The 19,809-nt window shown below is 48.4% G+C and overlaps 1 protein-coding gene across 2 annotated transcripts in view; it reads right to left on the reverse strand.

Moving 5' to 3' along the window:
* Window positions 1-19,380, reverse strand: part of MEGF11 (multiple EGF like domains 11) — a 330,575-nt gene extending 311,195 nt beyond the window's left edge. The window contains exon 1 of one of the 2 annotated variants that reach the window (XM_081155271.1): window positions 19,187-19,263. The gene's annotated coding sequence lies outside the window, so the exon portion shown is untranslated. Of the gene's footprint in view, window positions 1-19,186 lie in introns of both variants that reach the window. The other variant, XM_081155272.1, reaches the window with a different exon arrangement.
* Between the last annotated feature and the right edge of the window lie 429 nt (window positions 19,381-19,809).

Here is a 19,809-nt window from a genome sequence, read left to right on the forward strand (position 1 = left end):
AATCCTTTTTACATGAAGCAGTCAGTCCGGGATCCTGATTTACTCCCTGTTCATAAAATGCTGAGAAATTAAAGGTTGAAATTACCCAAAAGGACACAGAGCCTCCACTGAGGAGCCCAGAGCACTTCCTGGCCCCGAACCAGGCCCTCTCTGCCCCTCCCACCCATGAAGCTCAGGATCCGGTGATGTCATTGAATTGTCCTCCCCAACAGACCAGAAGTAAGGGGCTCTTTCCTGGGCTTACACACCTCTGACCCCTACTCAGCACAAAGCAGGAAAGGAGGCACCTCTGTCTCCCTGCAAACCCATTTCAGAGTCTCCTACGTTCTGAAAATTTTCCTTTTCTTAAATCTCTTTTGCTACACATGGGGGTGGGGGGCAGAGGGTGGACCAAGGTGAGGACAAAAAGTAGGTAGCTGATTAAAGCAATTCAAATGCCAAAATATGTAACAAACCCAGAGGCATGACGGAGAAGGAGACTGGATATTTTATAGTAAATGACTTTACCCACCCAGGTGGCTCAATGGCCGACAATCACCCTCCTTTCTCCAGCTTCTCCAGTGCACCTCAACATTACTTCACCCCACCACTCCCCAACTCCCTCAGGGCACTCAGAACACTGTTGGTCTCTCAAATCCAGCAAAACCTGGATCCTCCTAATGATGGGGAGATGCACACTCCTGAATGATAAGTGAACCAATAAACCAATCTTTTTGTCTGGGTGGGTATAAATTATAGCAGGAAGCTTTTGGGGTTGGTGTCTTCCGTGGCATTAGAAGTATCAAGGCTGCCAAGGTTCCCACAGCTCACGGTCCACCCCAAAACTGGCTTCCAAATCCCAGCTCTTCCCCACAAGTCAGGAAGAGCCACAGCAGGCACCAGGGTCTTGCATCAAGGGCAAGGACTATTCCAGTTTAGTATAGCACCAGATCTTTAGCCTGACTATATGCCAGGGATGCCACTGGGTACTGGATTCCTGTTTGGCCAGGTCCCTACTCCCAATGTTCTCACTGTGGTTTAGAAGTTATAAGACTGTAATGAGCAGAGTGCCAGAGGAGCAGAAACAGGGGTCACTTAGCTCAACAGAGGGAGGGGAGTTCAAGGATAGCTTCCTGGAGGAGGACAGTTCACAGTCCCAGCCTGGACCACCAAGCTCTCCTGTGAAGTCCACCAGCATGCAAAAAAGCCCAAGGGTGACCTTGGGTTGTATCACCTCTCTGGCCTCAGTCTCCTCCTCTGGAGACTGGGATAACAGGAGGACCGTCCTCACCAGGTGGTTTGAGAGAACTGAATGAGACAATCTGTGAAGAAGTGGGCACATGGCACCCTCCCATGTACAGCAATCGCCCTGCTCAGTTCAATGCTATCCAGAGGGCAGGCTGCCATCCAGTGCTTCCACAGACTCTTGGGCCCCTTTCCTGGGATGATGGGGAGATGCACACTCCTGAATGATAAGTGAACCAATAAACCAATCTTTTTGTCTGGGTGGGTATAAATTATAGCAGGAAGCTTTTGGGGTTGGTGTCTTCCGTGGCATTAGAAGTATCATTAATTATGTATTAAGTGTTTGAAAGGAAAAGACATCAGTTGCCTATAGGATGTATTTGCATAGTAATAGAGGATTGATTAGATGCAATATCTATACTGAGGGCTACTGGGATTCAGGTCCCTGGGCTTCGCAGTGGTGGTAAATTACAGTCACAGAAATCTCTGCGACAGTAAATAATGGCGTCACAGTTGCTGAGGGAACTCTTAGCGCCTGCTGATGAGAGCTGGGCAGACATCCAGCCAGAAGAGGGAAGCAGGGCAGGGCCTCATGTCCCCACCACTGGGGGTCCAGTTTTCCTGGTAGGTGACCCCTCCCCCAGCCCAGCTGGGCCAGAACCCCCTGCCCACCTCAGTCAGCAGATGCTCCAGAGAAAGGCTTGAAACTGCTTCCTAAAACTTGGATTTTGCTAAAAGCTCTTCTGCGATATCCTCTGGGGGATTAGATGCCCAAGTCAAAAGAAAATGCCTGTGTTGCTTCTCAAACTGCAGGATGTGTGTCCCCTTCTAATAAGGAGATGGAGAGGGTTGGTGGAGAGCTGCTCCCACTCCTAGGGAGAGGAAGGCCACCAAAACCCTTGTAGTTCGAAGCCAGGCATGTCACCAGGAGGCGCAGGGACAGGCTCCCACCTGAGCATTAGTGACAGTAATAACAGGCAACATTAATGAGAGCTTTCTGTGTGCTCAGCCAGATCTAAGCCCACTGCATGGATTAACTCACTGTACAGCTCTGTGCAGTAGATGCTATCATAACCCCATTGTCAGGTAAGGAAAGTGAGGCAGGAAGAGATCTCACCTAGATATCAGCATTACCGACTCCCTCACCTCCCTTGGGCTGTTACTTAAATGTCGCCTTTTGATTAAGACTTTCCCTGACCACTCTTTTAAAAACTGCAACCCCACCTCTATCCCATCACTCCCAGGTCACATTTCCTGCTTTTTTCTCTTTTTTTTACCAAATCACTTGTCACCTTCAAATATGCTCTATTATCTACTAACTTATTTTGTTTATAGACTAGCTCCCTCCATGAGAACGTATGCTCCACAAGGGCAGGCATTTCAGCCTGTTTGTCTTATATCACTCACTGCTGTATCCCCAACCGCTAGAATAGGTCTGGCACAGAGCAGGTGCTCAGTAAACATGAGTAGAGGTTGAGTCAACTGCCCAAGGTCACCCAGCTTTTAAATGGCAGAGCTGGGGTTCAAAGCCAGGCACTCTGGTCCCCAACCCAATGCTCTGAATCAGCACCTTTCACCCAGGGAGGACATTCTCCTCTCTGATGAAGACATATGCAGGTGTTATAGGGGGACCCAGCCTCACCACTGCTGAATGAAACTTCATGGGCAATGGCGATCTCTCAGCCTTTTCTGTTCACTTGAACTGAGTTGGGAAGTCAGGGTTTCTGGGAACAGCTCCGGTCTGACCTTCCGTGTGCAAAGACAAGAAGACCTGAAAACAAGCCCTCTCTGAATAACCCCTGTGTCGTGGGCTGAATGTTTATGTCCCCCCAAAATCATATGTTGAAGCCCCAACCCCCATTGTGGTTGTATTTGGAAGAAATTAAGGTTAAATGAAGTTAGTAATTAAGGGTGGGGCCCCGTCTGATAGGATTATTGACTTTGTAAAAAAAAAAAAAAAGGCAGCAGAGAAACCCCCCCCCACACTCCCGTGAGCACCTACAGAGGAAAGGCCATGTGAGCCCACAGCAAGGAGGCAGAGTCCTCATCAGAAGCTGAATCAGCAACAATCTTGACCTTCGACTCCCAGCCTCCAGAATAATAATATGAATTCCTGTTGTTTAAGCCACCCAGTCCGTGGCATTGTGTTATGGCAGCCCTTTATCCTGTCATTGCCAAGTGCTGAGTGGGTTTCTCACAGGGTCAAAAATGCTGATGGCTCCCAACTGCCTACAGGGTAAGGTCCAGACTCCAGCACCTGTCCCAGTCGTAGATTAATTAACTGACTAATGATGGCTGAATCAGATTTGCTCGGCTCCACCTGCCTCCAGACTGTCAGCTACTTTCTCAATGGACGACCAGGCAGGCCACTGCCACTGCATGGTCTCAACTAACACCATCAGCTGTCTCAGCCTACCCTGGGGTGATGGCCAGGCTCTGACACAACCTCCACTGCCCCCACCACAGGAGCCAGAGCAGCTCCAGTGCCCAGGTTCAATCCACTGCACCTATAGTGGCATTGGCTGCTCTCACCACCTCTGGAATCAGCTGAGGTGCCATGTCACAGGGCATGGATTCAGCTTCTGCAGGAGCTGCCTAGAAGGACCAAGTGATATGACCCAGAAATACACGACAGTTAACGCCCATGGGGAAGACTTGGACTGATGAGAGACCAAGATGCTGGCAGATAAACTCTCTTCCTCTACCCTAAACCTTTGTCCTGAGTCACAGTGGTTCCACTCAGCTTAACAACAGGCATCCCTCATGACTAAGCAAACAGGGTTCTTCCCTTGAGTAGCTGTGGCAGGCAAGCACTTGCTTTTCCTCCTTCCTTGCCTCACTTCCCTTTTCCTCTCACTCTCCTTGCCCTGAGCCTGCACCCCTTTACTGCATCCCAGTAAAGCATTAGCACCAGTTTTGCCTCAAGCTCTGTTTTCTGGGAACCCAAATATGCTCAGCTGTGGATGGCCCTTGGTGCCCAGCAGGGCCTTGCTCAGAGTAAAGACACACAAGGGACAATGAATTATGATTTTGAAAAGGAAACGAGATACTACTGACCCTTTGATGGGGGGAGAGTGGGGACCTGAATCCTTGGGGACACAGACAAGGACACTCCTGCTTCCTGTGCTGTCTCTGCAAATGCTCCCACCTGTGGAAAGACAACCCCAGTTCTCTGGGGACTTGCCTTCCTGAAAAGCGCTGAAGGGATTCAGCCCTGTTGCTAGTCTAAGGAGTGTCTGATGAACGACTTATAGTAGGGTATAAAGATGTACTATGGAACTCGTTTTCTAATGGAGCCCACGGGGACTGGCAATGCTAACATTTACTGAGTTTTTATGTTTCAAGCAGTAAGCTAAGCCCTTTACTTGCATTGTTCATTTAATCTTCACAACACCCTATGTACTATTATTAGTATTAAGTGCTATTATTATTCCCCCTTTTACAGATGAGAAAATGGGTGCTCAGACAGGTTAGGTAACTTGCCAGAAACCATGCAGCCAGGACTCAAACCCATATCTAAAGAGGGAATGTTGAGCACAGTGATGGCCCATAAGGAAAATACTTTGGGTGTACAGCCCTCCTAGGAAAGATTTTTGGGTTGGTATTTTCTGTGGCATTAGAAATATCATTAATTATGTACTAGGTATTTGACAAGAAAAGACATCCTTTGCTTCTTTGTTTCTTGTAAGGCCAGCCCGGGCCTCAAGGTCCCTACCCAGCCAGGGACAGGTAGAGGTGCTGAAACATCCAAGGCAGGCCTTCCTTTTCATCCCCTGAGTGAAGTCAGGAGGAGCTAAGGAAGCCAGCAGCAGGGCACAAGTTGGACTGTCTTCATCCCTGGCTATGACGTGACTGAGTTGGCTCTGGATGGAAGCAACCACCCAGGGAATAAGAAAATCTTGTCCCTTCAACTGCTCCACCCACTAACTACTCAACAGCGGGAGAAACAGGCATCTGGGGCTTCCAAGCTCCCTAGTACCACCATTCTGGGAGGGAGCTCTGGACCAGGGAGACTAAACAAAAAAGCGGCAATTTTTACTATAATGACCTTCAAGAAGAGCAACTACATTTTACCTCGAAAACTGCAGAACTGGAAGCAGAGTCTATGTAGACAATGAAAACGATATGCATGTGATATGCAAACACAAATGCAAATGGGCCAGAGGCCTCAGCCCAGTGTGCCTCTAGGGGCTAGTAGTGGAGCACGGATAGAGGGCAATTAGGGTTCCAGGGACCTGGGGTCAGGGACTGGGTGAGTGTTCTGGGTGGGAGCACCTTTACCCCAGGTCCAGGGCTCTTTGTGCACTTCCCAACTCCATGGAGCATTCTGGTCACACCAGCCCTGCACTATCTACACGTGCATGCACACACTCACACACATACATTGTTACCACAAGACACACACATTAAAGCACACACTCACAGGAACACACAGGAAGTTATGCTGTCATGGAAACAGAGACACATAGCCACTCACAAACAGAAAACTACCATTGTAGCACACAGACACAAAGGCACAGACTCACTCGCTTATCTACCTACACCACCACTCAGAAACAAACACATGGGTGAAAGCAGACACATGCAGACAAATGCACACAGAAACATGGCAACTCAGACACAAAAAAAGACCCACATGGAAACACAAGCACTGACACACACACACATCCATACCAACCCAGTACAGCCAGTCAGATAAATGTATCTGGGAAAGAAAGAAATCTGGAGGTATTGAATACCTACTTTGTGCCAGGCATGGTGCAGGAACTTTAAATCCTCATTTAACCTTCACGAAGCAACATTAAGAAGTGGGGTGATGCCCTGGCTGGTGTGACTAAGTGGTTAGAGCATCAGCCCATGAACCGAAGGGTCGCAGGTTTGATTTCTGGTCAAGAGCACGGACCTGGGTTGCAGGTTTGATCCCCTGCCCTGGTTGGGGTGAGTGGGGGAGGCAACTAATCAATGTGTCTTTCTCACATCGATGTTTCTCTCTCCCTCTACCCTTCCTCTCTCTCTAAAAAAAAAAAAATCAATGGAAAGATTATCCTTGGTTGAGGATTAACAACAAAAAAGTAAGTGGGGTGATTATCCCAATATTTACTGACAAGAATAAGGAGGCCCAAGAATAAGGACACTATGTCCCCCTGGTAACCTTGAGAGGTGAACTGCCCGAGCTCACCTAGCAAGCAGCAGGAGAGAGAGACCCAGCTTCATGCGACACCGATGCTGCAACATTCCCCTCACCCAGTGGGGCCTTCCCTGTACAGTGCAAGAGCCTGAGGCTTACAGTTGCCCTGCAGTGTTTCCTACAACTGTCCCCTGGCCTTGGAGACTCACTGCTAATGCTGGGATCTGAGGAGGATCCAAGGCTCTCGCCAGGGAAGGACAAAGTCAGCCCCAGCCCCAGAGTCAGGGTTCAGCCATCCCCCGCTGGTCTCTGGCCTGCTGACCTGAGACGCTATGTCCCCCTGGTAACCTTGAGAGGTTCAGAAGGGAAGGAAGCTGGGAGCAGGGGAACCTTCAAATATAATAAGACCGAGATCTTCGAAGCGGACCAGAGGAGTCACAAAATGCCACATGGGTGGTTTTGAGTGTATTTTAGGGACTCAGGCTGTCTTTCCAAATTAATATTCATGGGGACTGGTGTGCCATTTATTTGCATATGTAGATTATTGCTCATCCACTGCAGGATAAAAAAGTTTTAGGGTGTTTTTATTTATTGTATTTATTTTAAGCTTGGATGATAAACCAGGCAGGCCAGGAAGGGGAAGGGCAGCTTCTAAGGGCAGGAATGGGTTTTAAATAATTTTTGCCGTGAGGAAAGGTGGGTCCTAGATCCACAGGAGTAAGTCATCCCTACCCTGACCCACAGAATCAATTCCAGGACAGCCCTTCTGAGATCATCCCCTTAAACCCCTACCTCAGGAAACCTGGCTACCTCACGTCACCCCACACAAGCCGCTGGAAAACCAAGCTCACCACTGTCACTGAAGGTCATTGTTGAGAGGCAGGCACCAGGTATGGGGTATTACTTTAAACCAGTCACCTGAGCCCGTGTTTCTGAGGGCAATAACCTGCTTTGCAAAGTTGTTGTAAAATACACACTAGAGAGTTATGGAGATGGATAGAAGTGATGGTCACACAACATTAATAAATGTATTTAATACCACTGAACTGTGCACTTAAAAATAGTTAAAACGGTACATTTTGTTATGTGTATTTTACAATAAAAATAAAATGAAAGCCCTGGCCAGTGTGGCTCAGCGGTTAGAGTGTCAGCCTGCACACCGAAGGATCTCAGGTTCAATTCCTGGTCAAGGGCACAACGTACCTCTGTCAGGGTGCATGGGGGAGGCAACCAATCTATGTGTCTCTCTTGCAGCGATGTTTCTCTCCCTCCCTCCCTTCCATTCTCTCTGAAAAGCAATGGGAAAAAATATCCTCAGGTGAGGATAAATAAATAAATAAATAAATTGAAATGAAATGAAATGAAATAACAAACACTCAAAAATAAATGCACCAAAAAAAGTGCTTGCTAAAGTGTGAAACCCTAATACAGGTAGGCATTGTTAAGGTATCACACCTACCTCTCTCCTGCAGCAATCAGCATCCTCTCCTCCCAGGCACCTTCAGGGAAGGCTCTATCCCCTGCTACTGCCACCTAAAGCCTTCTGAAGATTTGAGGACCGTTATTAAGTTCTCTCCTGCTCTTTACCAGCTTCCCTTGTCTTTTCTGCACCAAATAGCATGTCTTAATGCTCCACCAGAAAGCTGTGAGTCCACTCTGAGAAGCTAGAGGTTCCTGAATTACCCAAGAGTCCTTGCACTCTGATGATTCAAAGCACCCTGAAGACGTGAGGGTCTGTAGGTAAGGAGGCAGTGAGGTCTGGTGGGAAGTTCATGGGCTTTGAGTCATGCAAAACTGGGTGGAACTGAGATGCTGCTAATAACCAAAAGGACCTTAACCAGTCAATCACTTAGAACCTCAGCCTTCTCATCTGTACAATGAGGTTAATACTCTTCTACCTCCCTTTTGAGATAATGGCATATAACAAAGATTCAAAGCGTGGTGTCTATTATTCTGATTACAGAGCAATTAGCAGCATTTCCGGCATTAACTCATTCAGACCACTGGGGGTGCTGCTTCAGAGCTCTCAAGGGCTGTTCTCAAGTACAGAAGGTTCCTTACGTGCTGTAAGAATTCCATAGTGTTGTGTTGTGTTGTGTTTTACAAGTCATGCTCTTTTTTAAAAATTTTATTGAATTTACTGGGATGACACTGGTTAATAAAATTATATAGGTTTCAAGTGTACAAGTGTATAATACACCATCTGTATACTGTATTGTGTTCACCACCCAAAGTCAAGTCTCCTTCCATCACCATTTATCCCTCCTTTACCCTCTTCTACCTCCCTCACCCCCTTTTCCCTCTGATAATCATACTGTTGTGTCTACAAGTTGTTGTTTATTTGTTTTCGGTTTTTGCTTGTGTTCTCATTTCAGTGACTAAGGGGTAACACTCAGTCTCAACGCCCAGCTTCGTCTGTGTCAGGGTCTGCTGTTGCACTAGAATGAAATAAGGCTCCTTTAATTGTTGTGGGCTAATGAGGAAAAAGCGACTGCCTAATGCACAAATGCTTTTGTGCCAAGTGCCAGCCAAATGACCCCTCTGCAGGTGTAGGAACAAAGGTTTCAGAGTCCTTCTAGTTGAGAAAAGTGGTGGGAGAGTTGAGTCACCACAGGGCGCACAGTGGAGGAAGCAGCCAAAATGCTTCACGCAGCCAAAACCACAATCACATTGCAAGGGGTGATTTAATCTTAGTGGAACAACAGCATCTATCACGTTAAATTAATATTGTTAATCTGAATGTTGTTGGCTTTGTAGTTTGCACTTTAATTTATAAACTTGCGTGGGATTTAAGGTTGTGTAAGAGTTATAAGCATAAGGCTTATGCCTATTTTTGTATTTATATATATTTAAATACAGGGTAGGGCAAAAGTAGGTTTACAGTTGTGAGTACTTGAACAGAATTTATTCTTATAATAATTATTTATTAATTATTGTTATTTTCCATACAAACAACTCTAAACCTTTGCCACCATCCTGTATTATTATATTAATAATTTAAGATAATATTGGAAATCTATGTGATGCTTTCCCCCCTTTAAAATGGAACCATCTGTACAGTTCTCAAGTTTTAAAACCATTGGCCCAAAAGTTAGTGCAGAGACCAACCTGGGGAGTAGCTAGAATCGCTAAAAATTAGATCTATTGTTTATTTTCTTCTACAGTGGATGGGGGGAGGGAAGGTTTAGCTGAGAAGAAATTGCAATAGAATAGGCAAAGGTTAAGTAACTTGCCCAAGGTCACTTACAGGTCAACCTTCCCACCCAGGATTCCTGCCTTGGATGGCAGAGAGGTCTCCATAATCTTGGATGAATTACTTCTGCCTTGCTCCTAAAATATCTTACTCCTCTTGACTGAGAAATAAAAGCTAATTAAGAAGTAGCTTCCCCTTGCAACCCATCTCCTCTCCCTCCCCATTCAGAGCCAAAGTTGCATACAAGTGCTGGGGAAAGGTGGATTCCTCCCCCCAGCTCCAGGCAGAGGCTCCCAGAGGCTCCCCACTCAAAGTTCTCTGCAAATGCCCAGAAAAAAAAAAGAATATCCATTGTGAAGGGACCATGGGCATAGCATAAAGAAGGTTCCACCCACAGATCTCTGCAGAGCTCACCTCTTTCCCAACTCTGACACCAGCACCAGCAACTGGTAGACACTGAGCCCAGCTCTGTGCTGGGTCCTGGGGAGGGGGAATAAACCAGTTTCAAGAAGGTGGCTCATTAGAGGCGTGAGACTTACACAGGCCTTGCCAAGCCCTCAGGAAGGGAAACTAGTCAGCAAGTAACCAAGGGCTCAGTTGTGTAGTGGCAAGGAGAGAGCTGTAGGAACTCAGAGAAGAGGTAAACCAATGAGAGATGGCAAAGATGGAAGCCTCCTAGAAGGTGAGGTACCAGAGCTGAGCTGTGAAGGTCAAATGGCACCTGGCTGGGTGGAAGGAAGTGGTAACTTCAGCCAGAGGCAACAGCTGGGAGAAGGGGGACTTTCAGAGACAGTGAAGAGGCTGAAGATGAGGAGCCCTCACCTTCTACCAAACTTTCCTCCTCTCCACTGCTCCTTCTTGCTGATCCTCAGACTTACCAGGTGAGCTCTTGGCTCAGGGCCTTTGCACTTACTACTCCCTCTGCTTGGTGCTCTCTGCCCCCAGTTATCCACATGGCATCCTTTCTCAGTTTCTGCTCAAATATCACCATCAGAGAAGACTTCTCTGTGTAAAATAATGTAAAACAGCAGCATCTCATCCTCCCACATACCCCTTTATCTTGCTAGTTTTCTTCATTATAACCATCACACAGTATATTATATACTGTTTTTTACCATCTGTCTCCCCTCACTTCAGTGCAAGTTCCATGAAGCCAAGGACTTTGTTTTGTGCCTGGCTATACTGAGCATGTGGTCAATGTTCAGTACTTACAGAACGAACAAATGAGTGAGTGAGTGAGTGAGTGAGTGAATGAATGAATGATCGAAGGGAAAAAGAATGTCATAGAAGATGGAAGAACAACATTCATTACTTCTGGAGCTGGTAGGGACCCCCTTCCTGTTGGTAAGTCAGCAGTGTCTTTCTTCCACAGGTAAGACACCTGAGACCCAAAACCGTCGTGGGGGCAAGTTGAGGTTGGATGAATACAAAGGGTCAGGTGGGGAAAAGAGGTTCAGAAAACCTTGCTCAGACCCAGCTTAATTCCACTAGCATAATTTTTTATGCTCTAAGAGAAATCTCTGGCCCAGGCTTGAGAGTGACAGGAAACACAGTCAAGGCAAAAAGGTGAGTAATCAATAGGAGTCACAACCTAAGAGAAGGGGAAGGTCCTCAGGAAAGACTTATAGTAAATGTCAGAGTTTCCAAAGCCCCCAAACACACTCTTAGGACAAAAGGGAATCTGAGGATTGTCAGTGAGAGGAAACAGGAGGCGGCAGGGAGACACAGCACATGGGGAAAAAGAGACTGGATATAGGGGCAAGCCACTTAACCTCTCTCAGCCTCCAATTCCTCATCTGTAAAATGACAACAATAATCCTGACCTCACAGGGTTATTACAAGGCTGAGTCAAAACAGTTCCTAAACAAATCACCTAAAATAGTGCCCAGCACAGAGCAGGCATTCATCAAATTCTTTCTACAAATTGAGGTTAAAGAGAAAAAGGTGGCCCTGGCTGGCATGGCTCAGTGGTTACACCAGAGGGTCATGGGTTCGATTCCTGATCAAGGGCATGTACCTGGGTTGCAGGTTTGATCCCTACCCCCTGGTTGGGGCACATGTGGGAGGCAACCAATCAATGTTTCTCTCTCTCTTCTCTTTCCCTCCACATCCCCCCTCCCTTGCACTCTCTCTAAAAATGGATGGGAAATATATCCTCACTCCATGGGTGAGGTTTAAAAAATAATAAATGAGTAAAAAATTTTAAAAATTTAAAAAGGTGAAGATTAACTGACTTTTCAGGTAAATAATCTTAATTTCTCCTATTCCTGTGATTTAATAATCAATAAATACTCATAAAGGCCATGTGCTTGCTGGCCACAATGCTGGGTACAAAGAAAGATCCACCCACCTCATCTCAGACTTCCATGAACTTACATCCAATTGGGAAGATGAGGAACATTCCAAGCAAATGCTGAACAATGACACCAGCAGCACATTATTAAGTACTGAATTTGTGGTGTAGGCAATAATTGCTACAGAAGTTCAGGGGAAGGAAAGATCAATGCTTCAGGATTGCTGTGGCTCCAGTGGTCAGGGAAGGTCTAATGAGGATGCAGCTCTAACATTGGCCTTGAAAGAAAGAGTGGTTTGGGTTAAGCACAGAGAAGGGCAGAGCCTGAAGCAGAGTTGGCAGTGGTGGTGAGTCCTAGCAGGTAAGGATGAGAGAAGACAGGATGCAGGCTGGTTGTGGAGGCTTTCAAATGTCTATTTGAGGAGTTTGGCTTCAACCAGTGAGTACTATGGAAAAGAATGTAAGGTAATGAGTGGATAAAAAATGATGTTTTAGGATGACTTGAAAGAGAGAGACGGGAGGTTGGAAAATGGCACCAGGAGCAGCATAATGTGTCTGCAGCCATGCATTCCAGACTCAATGCCACCCCTGCACTAGAAATTACAGACTATGCTATTTGCACAGCCTGCAGACTGCTCCTAAAGACATACATGCCCATGACCCCCATGCACTGCCCTGAGGATGGAAGATCAGAGCGGGAGGCTAGTGCCATCACCCCATATGAGATGGAAAGATCCTTAACAAAGCAGATGTCTCCTGTTGGAAAGGACTTACATTTAAGAAGCATAATGAAGGCCCCGAAAAGTTGGTGCTTGAATATTGGAAACAGAGGAAGGAGGCAGGCATCCATCAAAAGTATTACTAAGGTGTTGAGCCCAACATCTGGGAATATGGTGCTGCCGACGACAAAAACAAAGAATCCAGAAGAGCAGGTGATTTAAGAGAAGGGAAGACGTTAGATTTCATTTTAGGCCTATGGGTTTTACAATGGTGGCCGGACATCCAAATAATAACAAAATAACAATAATAAGCAATTGAAATGTAGTATGAGAGGTGGGGCTTGATGAGTCATCCAGAAGTGGAAACCAGGAATCCAGGACTGGCAAGGAAGCCACTGTGACCTGCCTCCCAGAACCACAACTGGACACATTTGGACTGACTGTTAAAGACACTGTGATTGTAAAGATGAGATCTCCCAGTTACCACTGACAAAAGAAAAGCAAGAGGAAGCAAGCTGGACAGAAGGAGCTCATAACCGATCCATACCTAAATATTGGTGTCCCAGTATGCACCATGAACCATTTCTTCCAGGATGCCTTCCCTAACGACTATGTCTCCCGCTGATGTCACGCTCCTCCTAGCATAGTTGGTGTACAAGCCATAATTATTTACTCTCTGGTTCTGTTCTCTGATTATTTGATAATCTACGTGGTCTAGTCCTCACATGTCTCCTGCCCTAGATTATAATTCTTTGATGTCAGAGATCAAATCTTCAAATAATCTACTTCTCTTATATAAATCAAGTGTAATTATTGGGTTAATCCAGATGTATCTTTCCAATAAATTCCCATTAAACTGAGGTACAAAGAAGTGAAATACTTTGCCCAGGGTCACAGGACTAAAAAGGCGTAGAGAGAATTCAAACCCAGGTCTTAAACTCTGTAACAGGCACTGTTGGTTGCTTCTTTCTCCCTTCCAAAAGCACCTTAATGTTGTTTCTCTCTGAGGTTCAACACACACATCAAGATTATTAGAGGCCAGTTATGATGGTCTCCTTCTCATGCCTGTGATTGTTTAATGCACGGACATGTGATTCACAATTCTGGCCAATGAGAAACGGGAAAGTCTGCTGAGGAGCTTCTGGGAAAAGTTCCCTTTCTGCCTTTCTGCCTCTGCACATCATTGTAAGGCTGTAACATCTGACACTATTGCAGCCACCTTGTGACCTTGAGAATAAGGAAAGATGAAAAGAATCTGGATCTTTCATGATGCTGTTAAACCAGTGAAAGAACCAAACTTGGGGCAGACAGCCTAGACTTCTTGTTAAAGGAGATGCTAAGTTCCTTACTGTTTCAGCACGTTGAGTTCAAGTTTTCTGCTACTTGCAGCCCTGACTGATACTGACTCCATTCAAGGGCTCTTGTCACTATAGATACCAGAGCCAAATATTATGGGAGATATATAATAGGGAAAAGTCCTGGTCCCTGTCCTCACTGTGCCTATTCCAAGATTGGACATTCAGTAACTATTCAATCTATATTTGATTAATTGATTCTCCCTTTGCTCACCAGTTACACTGGATATATTCCCTGAAGGCATCTCTCTTCCCTTTCCTAAGCCTCACTGAGCTTCAGCCTAATGTTTTGACTGTGGTCTCAACACGGCTGACCTATTGCCTTTCCCTATTGCCTCTCCCCACTTCTGAAGATCAAGCTAAAAGAAAGGCGCTTGCACTTGGCCCAGAGAGACCATCATCGAAACTCCGCATTCCTAAATATTTGTTCTTTGAAATGTCTTTCTCAATTAGATCTCATCCAAATGTTTGAGAGTCAGGCTGAATTCCAACTTTCTGCTCCAGAACAGATATGTTGAGCCTGCATAATTACTGCAGCCAGCTTTATTTGCTATAAAAACATGGATTTTTTTGCTCCTTCTCAACTGTAAAATAATCAATAAATAGAATCCAGATGAAAAATGCCAGCATTTAGAAGAACAACTCTTTTATGGTTCTTTTCTTTTGGGTCTAATTAACATATTGGGGATAAAGTGTGCTGTTATGTTCGCCCAACCAGCTAAGTTGAAACACAAACTCTCCTTTCCTCCTGCTGTGATACAACGTACAGTCAGAAATGTTATAGGTGAAACAGATAGTGTTTCAAAACATGTTGACATGTTCAACAAACAGATTTGTAAACCTGTGATGTGGACTTTCTCCAACCTCTGTCTGTTCCCAATTGTTATTCAATTTCCTTCTCTCTCCCCTAAGAATACATTGCATAGTTACTGTGAAATGAAACACAGATAGTCCCATTCACAGGAGAAGTAATCTCTCTGACTTTCTTTCTTTTAAATGAAGAAGACATGCCTTTTTGGACAATGACCACCTAGGCCATGAAAGTTTCATGAGGGGCTCTCAGAGTGGATGACACCTTTTCAATTATAACACAGCTATAATAAACCCCCACAGAGCCATGGGGCATGGAGCCTACATCCAACACACAACACCTATTTATTCCCTAATTATATTGCAATATATTCTCTGTGTGTGTGCTGATGAAGATAAAATATTCTTTTAATTCTATGGCCTCCTGAGGGGTAAGGGGAAGGGAATTATACATAGTCAAGTTCTGGGAATTCCTAGAGAGAAATCACAGCCTTTGTTTCAGGCTTCCCCACTGCATAAATCTCAAGAAAATAACTCACTTTCCCTTCTTCTACCACAGTGGTTCTCTCAGTGTGGTCCCTGGACCAAGAGTATCATCAGCATCACCTGGGGACTTGTTAGAAATGCAAATTACTCAGCCCACTCCAGGCCCCCTGAATCTGAAACTTTAAGGGTGGATCCCAGCAATCTGTGTTTTGACAAGCCTCCTACACTGAAGTCTGAGAACCACTAGTCTACAAAATAGGAAGAAAAGAGCATCCTTTTAAAGTAAGAGATCAGGGATACCTGGACTCTATAGGGGCTGGGTTTCTCTTTCTGCATAGCTGTCCCAACCTGCAGAGTCAGGGCTCCATTTACTCATCTGTACAATGGGGCTACAGAATTCAATAGCTGTAGATGCTGGAATTTAAGAGGCACATGGTAACCTGGCACCAGTCTCTATGGATACCTAAGCAAGACCACAGTTGCCAACACTCACCAGTTGCCATACCCTGACTGGCGAATGCAAAAGCTCTGCAGAGCAGCTCTCCACTGACATATCTGAGGTCATCAATGCAGCTGCCTCTGGGTTACCCTTGGCAACCAGAAGCTGGGGTCAATGGAAGCCTACAGAATCTCCGAATCTCATAGCCAACAGCTTCAAGTCTTTTCACCTCGAAGCCTTGAACCACTAGACGGAGGCTTAGGATTCTCTGTGTTATATTATCCCACTTCAGCACTTCTTCAGATATTTGTGAATTTGCTTCCACTCTGCAACTAGACTTTAAATCTGTGGAGGACAGAAGCCTAGAATGTCAGCATCATGAGCTATGGGACTCTGCCTGTCTGGTTCACTGCTGTACCCCCAATGCCTGGCACAAAGTAGGAGCTCAAGAATTATTTGTTGACTACTCATTCCTATCACAGTAAATGCTCTACCCGTCGTAGGTCCAATAGTACGTCCAAAACATTCAAGAATTTAAATTCTAAAAGTTATGGTTGGAAAGGGGCGAAGGCCATACAGTTGACCCTTAAACAGCATGGGTTTGAACTGCATGGGTCCATTTATACTCAGATTTTTTTTTCAATCATTGTATTCTGCCTGCCGTATCCACGAGTTTAGTATCCATGAGTTCAGCCAACCGCAGATAGAAAACATTATTTTCCCCTGTCGTTGGGAACCTGCTGATGCAGAGGGATGACTGTATACACTGTTCTACGCCATTTTGTATAAGGGACTTGAGCTTCCACCGACTTTGGTATCCAAGGGGATCCTGGAACCAATCCTCAGCTGATATAGCAAGGAACAACTGAAATTTGAGGGAGTCAAAAATATATGTGGATTTTTGACTGGGAGGTGGCACTCCTAACCACTGCCCCCCCCACCCTACCCCAAGCTGTTCAAGGATCAACTGTATTTGAAACCCCTGGATGATGATAAAGAAGAAAAGAAGAAATAAAAACCTGAATATTTCCCAGTAGATAGCCACAACCCTTGACTCACGGGGTGCTGACTTCCCAGCCAATTGCACACCCCAGATGTAGAGCTAGAAAACCTCTGGGGCCAGGCTGTGAGCTTGAGTTCAGAACAGCTGGGTCTTCCAGCTGCCCTAGGGCTTCTCACTCAAAGGCCAAATTCTCATTGGCTCTGACCTGCTGTCCTTTGACCACCAACTTAACATTTGTGAGCTTTCCTGCCCGTCTCAGTACTCAAGCCCCATGCTCTACAATCCTCCTTCCTCAACTGGAAATCTACCCAAGGTTTAATTCCAAACCCTCCCTTCTCCAGGGACTATCCCTTATCCTGCCCCCTCCAAAATTACTTTCACCCGAGAAACCTATGCTGGTTTCTTTTGCTACAAAACAATGGCTGCTCTTTCCCTGTGGATTGCAATTTATGGGGCATCTAAGGGCTCCCATTACCCCCAGACTTAAATTTGGGCACAGAATAGGTAGCAGTAAACTGTCACCTAAGTGATTTATCCTGGGAGATGATAACACAGGACCTAACGAGAAAATCCAGAGACCAGTCCTCTGCCTCTAACCTCACACACGCCCAGTCTTCAAGGACTTGGTGTGGCGTGACTGGGAACACTTGTCCTGTGCTGAGAACGGTTAATGTCAGCATAGAGTATCTGCACTAGGAATGAGGAGACCTGCCTGGTTTACGGTTCCCTCCCACCCTTAACTGGCTCTAAGCGAGTCCTTTCACTTCTCTGGACCTCGGCTTGCTGATCTGTGAGATGGGAGGAAGAGGTGGAGACTGCAGTGGTGGATCCTGAATTTCTAGGAGCTTAAACAACGTGTAAGCAATTGGAGACACCTGGTGCGCACCAGGAAAAACCCTCCAAAGGAGCTGAGGATGGAGTGCTCCTGGGTGGTCAGTTCACCGCGGGGGGGGCCTCCGGACCCCGCCCAACCTGCAGGGAATGAGAGCCGAGGGACCCTCTCGGCAAAGCCCCCAGCTTTCCATCCCACTAAACCTGCTCTAACCCTTTCAACAGAGCCTCTTCAACAGCACTTCTACACAGAGCGCTGGCGAGGCAGGGGCCCCGCTGGCTCCGAGAAAGCCGCACCCGGCGGCGAATCCGGCCTCGGGACTCGGGGAGCGAAGACCCGCGCCCCTCAGGCTCCGACAGCCCAGGCCAGTCTCCGCTCGCAGCCACCTGATCCGGGCATTAACTGCTATTTTCCGGGCAGACCGTGGCAGGAGCGCCGATGCCCGGGCATGAGTCCCTTTGCCAGAGGAGCGGAGATGACCGGGCGCCCCAGCCACCCAAAGGCTTCCTCCGGCCGGCCGGAGGCCGTGCTCTCGGCGTTCCCGGGGGGCAGAGTGGGAGATCCTGAAGTCGAGCCACTTTGAAATACTGTTCTAGAGAACATGACCACGCGGGAAGGAGTCAGGCCAGCCTCGCAGCGCGGGCTAGTGGGGACAAACCCTGAGAAGCGGCTACCGGAGGATGGAACCGGGAGTCCAGGTCCTGGAGAAAGCAGCCGGGGCTCAGCAGCTCCGGGAATGGTCGAGCCGAGGCTGCGCGCTCCCCGGTTCCTGACGGGGAAAGGCTCCGTCCCACTCGCGGACCTTGACGCCCGCAAGGAACGATTTTACATATTTTTAAGTCGTATTTTTTTCCTAACAAATTAAGAAAACAAACCAAGTCCGGGAGGAAGGCGGCTGCGCTCTGCGGCCCCAAGGGACTACAACCAGCACCCATTTCCCCACCTCCAACACCACCGCCCGAGGCTGGGCGAGAAGTTGGGAACTTCGGACCGCGCTCCGGGCGCGCACTGGGAGTGACTCGTTTCTCGTAACTTCCCGAGCAGGGGTCGCCGCCGAGGGCAGGAGGGACGTACAGGGTGTCAACCCAAATGTCTGGCGTCCCGGACTTCCCCTAGAGAGTCGGGGCGACGCGAAGAGACATAAATGAAAGGTGTATACGTTCCGTTTAGCGGCTCCAAAAAGCAAAAGCGCGCATGGCACCGGCTAGGGGTTGGCGGCTGCGAAGCGCACCGCTTGCGGGGGCGGGGACCCGGCCGCGCCCCACAGGCTCTGAGCCGGGACCCCGGGAGGGAGGACACGGGGTGCATTGCGCGGAGCGGGCGCGCCCCGGGCGGCTCCGGGGTGGGAGTCCCCAGACTCTGAGGGGCGGGCGGGTGCCCTCCCAGAGTCAACCGCACCGCGCCGCTGAGCTCGGGTCTTCCCCCGCCGCGGGCGCCGCGTCCGACTGCGGCCCGAGGGCCGGCGCGTGCCTTCTCCGGGGCCACCCCGCTCCCGTACTGCCCGGACCCCCTGGCGTTCTCCAAACCCCGGAATTCACCCCCTCCCCGCGCCAAACTCGGCTTCCGCCGCCCGGACCCGGGCAGGGCGGCGGGATCCACAGAGCCGGTGGAAAGTTAGTCGAGAGGCTGCAAAGCCCTGTCCCCGACCCGGGTCCCCCTGTGTCCCCCGCTCCGCGTCCTCGCGGTCCCCAGCCAGCCACCTACCTGCTTCCGCGGCCCGCCCGGGGCTCGGCCAGCCAGTCCCTCGGTCCTGTGCGCCGGAGCCGGAGCCGCGCCAGAGCGCAGAGCCAGAGCCGGAGCCGCGAGCAGCCCGGAGCTGGGCGGCGGGCGGCGGGCACCGCGGGCGAGTGAGCGCGCGGGCGGGCGGGCGGCTGGAGCCGCGCTGCCGCCGCCGAGCCGCCCCCACCCCCTCCGTCCCTCGGCCCCTCCCTCTCCTTCCCCCGCAGCCGCCCTCCCCGCGCGCCGCTCCCTCCCCCGTCCCCTCCTCCCTCCCCGGTCCTTCCAGACCCCGCTCGCTCGCTCGCTCGCTCTTTTCCCTCTCTCAGCCTCTCTCTCCAAATTCCTTTGGGTTCCTGTCTCTCAGATTCAACCTTTGCCAGCGTCTCACCTCCCTTCCCCCTCGGTCGTTCTTTGGCTCGTTTCGCTCGGGCCGCTCTTTTCTCTCTACCCTCGATCTCTCCGGGCTGTGTTCTCCCGTTAACCTTTTCAGGCCTCTCCTTTCTCATCCCTACGCCCCCGTCCCTCCGGTGGGTCGGAATGGCCAGCGCACAGCCTCCCTCTGGCTGCTCCGAATGGGGGGTGGGTCCCCGGGGGTGAAGGGGACCAGG

This window comes from Miniopterus schreibersii (assembly GCF_964146895.1).
Source record: "Miniopterus schreibersii genome assembly, chromosome: 1".
Taxonomy (NCBI): domain Eukaryota; kingdom Metazoa; phylum Chordata; class Mammalia; order Chiroptera; family Miniopteridae; genus Miniopterus; species Miniopterus schreibersii.